Genomic DNA, 6,976 nt, shown 5'->3' on the forward strand with positions numbered 1-6,976 from the left:
GTGCTGGTTTGTTCAGGAATGTAGAGAATGTTCTAGTAGGTCAAGAAGGAAGAGTCTGGATAGAGGGAAGTAGGTGTTTATAAAACCATTGCATGCCTGAAGGAGGGAAAATCTGGGGACCTCCGTAACTTTCAGGTTTGCTGCTAGATAGGGAACGGCTGATGTTGCCCTTAGACAAGAACCTGCAGACAGCTGCCGCAGGTCTCATAGACGATCCTCTGTCGGCCCAAGGCAGGCAACACGTCGGAGCTGAAGCTGCTGTGTAACTCCTGTCTGGCAAGACCACAGCCATGGCCTCCAGAGAAAGGAATGGAATGGCTCCTACCACCCGTCCACTTCCCTAATACAAGTGAGTCCATCTCATTGATGGAATTTAAAAAGGTATGCAGAACACCGCTGGCAAAGGAGAAGGGGAAAGGTAGTTTCCAGGCTTCTGGCCTGTAAAACATGAGAAAAACACAGGAAGCGATGTATTGCCAACAGCTAACACCCAGCCCAAACTCCTCCTTCAGCATTTCTCGTTTGGTATCCTTCCCTCACCAGCCACCCTCCTTCTTAACTTGGGCCACTGTACAGTTCTGCTTGGTGCCTGCCCACTGATGCTTATTGTCCCAAATGAATGGTTTTCCCAATGAAAGGCAATGAGAAAGTGGTCTTCAGAATCATTCTCCATTTACTTCTATTTTCTCTTCTTTGGACCCAAACCTCACTAAATCCTTCCACCTTTGTTTTTTTGATTAAAAAAAAAAAAAGAAAGAAAAATTGCATAAGTTAATAACCTAACAAAAAATGGGAATGTCAGTATTTGTCAAATTAATTACATCTGACAAGATGTCACTGTCGTAATAGAAGCCGTTGAAAGTGCAGCGGCTATGTCTAGTTTAGAAGCACGTTAATTCAGTTCGGCATTTTCATTTTGCATTTTGACATACTTTTCCCGCTCTTGTATCTGATCTTCATGAAAAGTAAAACCATGCTAGGAAAACAGGAAGATGTAATGGTGGTGGTGCTGGGCCATGTGGAAAAGATGAAGAACTTTATGTGAGTCTTCAAGCAATAGAGAGGAAGTTAAATTATGCTACTTTGAGTGAAATTCTATGTCACATTGGAGCGATAAAAGGAAATGAGTCAAGTGGTCACACTGGCCCCTGAGGGCTGGGAGCCACATGGAAGAGGACCCTGACTTCAGTCCCAGGCCCCGGTCCTGCCCGCTCTGGGTTGAAGCCCAGAGCTAGGAGCGTGAAGGTCTGCGGGTGCTCATGACTCCGCGGTGGTTGCCACGAGCTGCCCCCGTGAGGCAGCTACTGGGACTGCAAGCCACGGTGGGAGAGCTCCCAAGGGACGGCAGAGGAAGGAGGGGGTGGGAGGGTCTCATTCTCCTGTGTGCTCCCCCTTCCTCTGAGCATCCCCCAGCTACAGTTTATCCGTCGGGGCACTTCCTCTCCACAGCATAGCCTATCTAGTTTGCTGTTTCTTGAGCACTCACAGAACCGCCCTCAACTCATTACATTGCTCAGAGACCAGCACCAGCCGAGCAGAGCTTCCTCTTCAGGAGGCCTCTGAGCCCTCAGGAATGATGCTCCAGCCCCTGGAGGGGCGGCTGGCCTCTGACCACCACCTCCAGATACCTTGAAGTTCTCCTTATGTTTATATCTAGTTACCTAATTAACAACTTATGCATAGTTTACTGTATTTTATATTAGATACTCTCTGGCTCCTGACTGGACCCTGACTGATGCTCTGTGCAAACAGCACTTTTGGAATACAGGAGGCTTCTATCTGTTGAATGAATGAATGGATGAATGAATGAACCAGTGCTCCCTGTGCTATTTGGTGGCTGACCAAAGGCCATGTTCAAGCTTGCTCAGTGGGAGCAGACAAGTATGCCTCTCTGGGAGGCCAGCAGGGTGCCCTGGGAGAGGCTTCCTGAAGACCCCCTTGCTTATTACCCAGACTCTTCACCAGCTTCATAGGCAAATTTTTCCAGACACCCGACTCTGGGCTCCTTTGCTCCAGCAGGAACAGGCAGTAGATTCAGACTCTGTACCCAGGGTGAACATCCCTGGCCAATGCGGTGTCCGCATGAGGCCACTTGGAGCTCTAGGAAGGGACAACCCTCTCTGCATGTAAATAAAGCATTTCCGTTGTCGGCCAGACCTTCACTGTCAACTCCCAAACTGGCAAATACCAAACCTCAAACCCTGCTCTAGGAAAGAACATAGCCAGGGGAGAAGTCGGGTTGACTATTACCCAATTGAAATAACACTGTTGGAAGCAAATGAACCTGATTAAAGAAAATGGAGTACGTTTCTGGCTTGGCAGAGAAAAAAACATAGAAATAAATTTTGAACTGCGCCTGAAATTTTCCCTTTACTGCCTTACTTAGAAACTGGAATCCCTACAACAAGATCGCCACCTGCTGTCCATTGTCAGACCTGCAAGTAGTGGACACTTCAAAGCAGATGCCCAAAGTGTATGATTACCGACGAAACATTCTAAGTTAACATTTTATGTTGTATGAAGGCGTATATGCACGGCTACCTACGTCATTTAGTTTCCACAAGGTGTTTGGCCTTGTTCAGAGCAGGCAAACTTATCACCCTGTCACCCACCAGAGGCATGGTCTCAGGCACCCGAATCTTTGAACAGTTTATCTGAAGATGAGAAGTGTGCCACACTTTGAGTTAATGCTTGGAAATAAATACTCTGGCTACCTATTGCTATCTGTTTATTGGTTATTATATGTAATAAGATCATAGGAAACTATTCCATGGAATCAATGAACCATAGGATGTTAGAACTAGAAGAGGCCTTAGAATATTTTTTACAAGAGCAGTACAAGCCTTAAGAGAGTGTGAAGTGGTTGACGGCTCACAGGTGCCAATTTAGGGCACAGGAGAGGATGGTGCCATGGAAGGGCTTTGAAAGTGTACAGTGGTGGCGGTGATGATGATGATGCTAAATATTATTTATTAAGTCCCTCACTGGATGAGGAAAAAAAAAAAAGGCCACCTTTCCTAACCAGTTTCTGAAAACCCTTAGTAAAAGACCTAACTCTTCCAGAAAAAGTTGAAGGTGAGGGTTAAAATGAAAATACTGCAGAGAACACAGATTCTCATGTGTTACTCCAATAAGCAGAGAGCACTAAAATAACTTTTTTCCTGAGACAAGTTTTGGAGTGGTGCCTATGTGTGTGTGGAGGGTGCAGCAGGGGTGAGCCTAAGATTTAAAAAAAAAATTTTAAAGATTGGTAATGGTGATCAAGTTGGGGCCACAGGAAGCTCAAAAGACTGGGGCGGCATCAGGCCAGGCACGCCTCATGGTGATGCGACGAGGACAGGCGGTGCCCGCCGCGTCTGCAGGTGAGGCGCGTCCTCGCCCTCCTGCCCGTCAGCGCGTCCACCCGCGAGCCCCGGACAGCGTGGCGGGAGGCCTGCGAGGGCCGCGGTCCTGCCAGCGAAGCCGCCGCGTGCCTCGCGTCCAGGATAACCTAATACGATGGTCTCCATTGGAAGAGGGCCTTTCTGTGTTCTCTTTTCAACTTTTTACTTCGTTTTTATTTCATGTGGAACTTGCTTCACAGCTTTGTGGTAGATGTGCGATCCACCCTGTGCCCTGCCACCAGGGAAACTCCTCATTACGGCCCGCGTGTATTCATGCCGGCTCTGCTGCCTGCATGGGGTTCATCACGGCTGCATTCACCAGCACATGCGTGGAATCAAGTGGTATTCACAGCGAGACCTAACAAGATCCTAAGGCGCAGCCGAATCAGCAGTGACTGGATTATGCTCAGTGAAATTTGAGTGCCAAGTATATCTTCCTATGATTCCATTTCTTAAAATTGAACATCAACATTGCTAAATGTGACATTTGGGGACTCGCTGTTAACCAGGCTATCAATTAACCAGCGTTCCTCTTTCAAGTGTGCTTACACATCATTTGCAATAGAAGCTAATAAAAGTCAAATTAGTTTCTATACTGATAGAACATTTTCATTTCTGTGATAATTGAAGGCTTTCTGGGCGAGAGAAATGTCCATCTCAAAAAGTTGGTGAATAAGGTAAACCTCAAAATAAGGAAAATAGGCTTAATCTCAAGAAATTATGGAAGAATATCAAAACATGTCAGTCATAACTGATGTTTGCATGATCTTGATAATGCTGACTTGGTAAAACTGTCTGAGGAGCCCACAGTACCTCAGATTTGTCCTCAACACTGTGGGCATAAAGAGTGATTCAGCTGTGATCTCGCCTCCTCCAACTACTTTGTCAAAAACTGCCTCTTTCTGCCACCACTCCTCCTCCCCATGTTACTGTCTATACCATTTACATGGATTGATTTTTCTCCAGTGATTAACACTAACATAAAATATAATGCTTATAGAACAAAAGAGTGTAATGAACACTCACAAAAACACCACTATTATGTGATTCTCTCCTTGTTGATTTTCTGCATTTCCCAGGAGAAGGTAGTGTCCGTGAGGAGAGAGACTTTGTCTCAATCTCGACTGAATCCCCAGTGACTAGAACTGCAAAGTGCTCAGTAAGTATTTGTTGAACCAGGAATAATGGCTAAACAAATCTATTTCTTTTTTTATATATACTGGTTTATTTTTTTTTCCATTTTAAGTAAACCCAGATGTTTCTTGTTTATACAAAATGATGTTGAAATGTGGTAGGTGCTTTTAAAGTGCTGTGCATTTTATATACCTTTAAGAATGAAATATTTTTAAGCCCTCTCTTCCTAACTCATTCATTTCCTACCAAATTACAAATCTCACATTATTAAATACATCCTTTGCACAAGTGTCATTTACTTCTTAGCCATTGGCAGCCCTTTCACGTTAAAATGTATAACCAGAAATATCATAAATCTGAAACAGGTCAGGACCTGGACATTTATGTTGTCCTGCAGTGCAGCCATTTATTGATTGAATACTGCATGCCAGGGATGTACAGCCACTTTGCATATGTTTCTTTGTAACTACATGAAGGCTCCATAAAATAAACATTCTCCTCATTTTTTTCAAATAAGAAACCTGAGCCCCAGGACCGTTTAGCAATAACCCTAAGATTTAATATCTAATAAATGTTAGATCCTGGATCAAACTCTCCTGACTCCCAAATCCAGGCTTTCCTATGACCATTCACATTTGCCTTTTCACATAAAAATAGAACACAAACAGTATTGTTTGTATAGATCAGGAACACCAGTTTTGCCAGTAAAGATGGCATTTCCTGCCATTGATTAGGTATTTGAATGTCACTGATGATGGGGGCCACCTCAAATAGTTGATTCAGGTAGCGTAGGGGTGATAGGGAGCTACAGGCAAGGGGTGCCACAGCTCATGGCTGCAACAAGTTTGCAGTGCAATCAGCTCACGTGCTGGGAGCTCAGGTGTGCTGGGAACTCAGTGATGCCATGTGTTCAGAGGTGCTGTGGACTGAGCTCTGTGGAGCTATCACTTCAAAGGTGCTCTGAGTTTAAGGCTGCAGTGAGCTCAGAGGTGCTAAGAGTTCAGGGGTGCAATGAGATCAGGGGTTCTGATTTAGGGGTCTGTGGTTTCAGAGGTACTACGGGCTCAGGTACTGTGAGTTCACGGCAGGGCTGCATTATGACCTCCATGAGCTGGAGGTGTTTTTGCTTCTGTGTGCCTCTCCCTCCATAAAGATACTAAAAATTATATTGTATGCCTCTTCTGGTATAATGATAAATATAACACAGGCTGAATTCATTATTATATATTGGTTATTGTTACATCCTGTTTTTCTTCTCATTTAGAAAGAAATTATAATTTAAACATTTTCCTGGGCCCCTGAAACTATCATGGGCGCTGTGCCTCCGGGTCAAACAGATGTCAGCCCTGGTTCAGCGGGGGAAGCAGCACGCCCCACACAAATGTGTTTTTTTGCTACTGGAATTCCTACTATTAGAAAACTATTTGTTTACATTGTATAGCTATTAAGGTATAAGTACCTTTGGAAGAATAGACATTAGGTCAGCGCCTTATATACAATTCAAACTGACAGGAGCAAAGACCCGAGCCCAGGTTCGCTGTTGAAGAGAAGAGGTGTTGGGAGCAGCACCCGCTGGGCAGTGGCCCTGCTGACTGGCCAGGCTCCCTGGGAACGCGCCACTTCCATCAGCTCCCTGCAGCTGACATCCTGGATACCTGATCTGCTCATCCGGTCCCACCTTCCTCTTCTGTTGTTTTTGTTGTTATATCGTTTGTTTTCTCTAAATATAAAAGCGATGTATGTTCTTGAAGAAAACAACAGATTTTGGCCCTTCCTTCTCAGTCTTTTGTCTGACATACACCCACATGTGCACACACACATTAAAGCCAGAATCACATGTGCACACAAATATTAAAGCTGGAATCACACTGTAAATAGATTCAGTTAGGCCTATTTTCCCTTGTCCTTAAACACATCCTGTTCTTTATGGCTCTTTGCTAGGTCTTATGTTTTAGGATTTTTGTTAACGCACTGGGTTTTCTTGCTTTGTATCACTTTCAAAGATTTGGAAGTCATTTCCTTTTTAAAATCTAACAAGAGCTTTGTTTTAAGCTGTAAAAACCTTACTTCACAGAGTAAAACCATGACACAGGAGCTTCTGTGTATCCCACACAAGATGAAGTGTTTACTGTTGCTTTAATTCAATGTCACCTCCTATATCTCAGACTTTATTGATAAGATCTGGAATTTTAGACCAATTCGCTCTTATTAAACTACTATTTTTCTATCAAATATAATTCTATGTTAAATTTGAAACTTTCAGGGTGTTTTCAAACAAAATTTATAACAAATTTATAGGTTTTATACTGTATTTAGCAGATGTCATTGTTTTCAGCATTAATCTTTCATATCACAATTATCCACTCACTAATAACAGTTAATTTTTGGTTGCCTAGAGGACACCTAAAGCAATTTTTACCAGAACAGTACAATAATGCCTATTCTTGAGCTCTAACTAT

At 43.7% G+C, this 6,976-nt stretch overlaps 1 long non-coding RNA gene across 1 annotated transcript; it reads left to right on the plus strand.

Annotated features, from left to right (window-relative positions):
- The first annotated feature begins 223 nt into the window (after positions 1 to 223).
- On the plus strand, positions 224 to 6,372 carry LOC118909945 (uncharacterized). Its single transcript, XR_005023779.2, has 3 exons — positions 224 to 349; positions 4,463 to 4,535; positions 6,030 to 6,372. It is a non-coding gene; the product is annotated as an uncharacterized LOC118909945 (long non-coding RNA).
- Positions 6,373 to 6,976: the final 604 nt, after the last annotated feature.

The sequence above is a fragment of the Manis pentadactyla genome, chromosome 6, assembly GCF_030020395.1.
Source record: "Manis pentadactyla isolate mManPen7 chromosome 6, mManPen7.hap1, whole genome shotgun sequence".
Classification (NCBI taxonomy): domain Eukaryota; kingdom Metazoa; phylum Chordata; class Mammalia; order Pholidota; family Manidae; genus Manis; species Manis pentadactyla.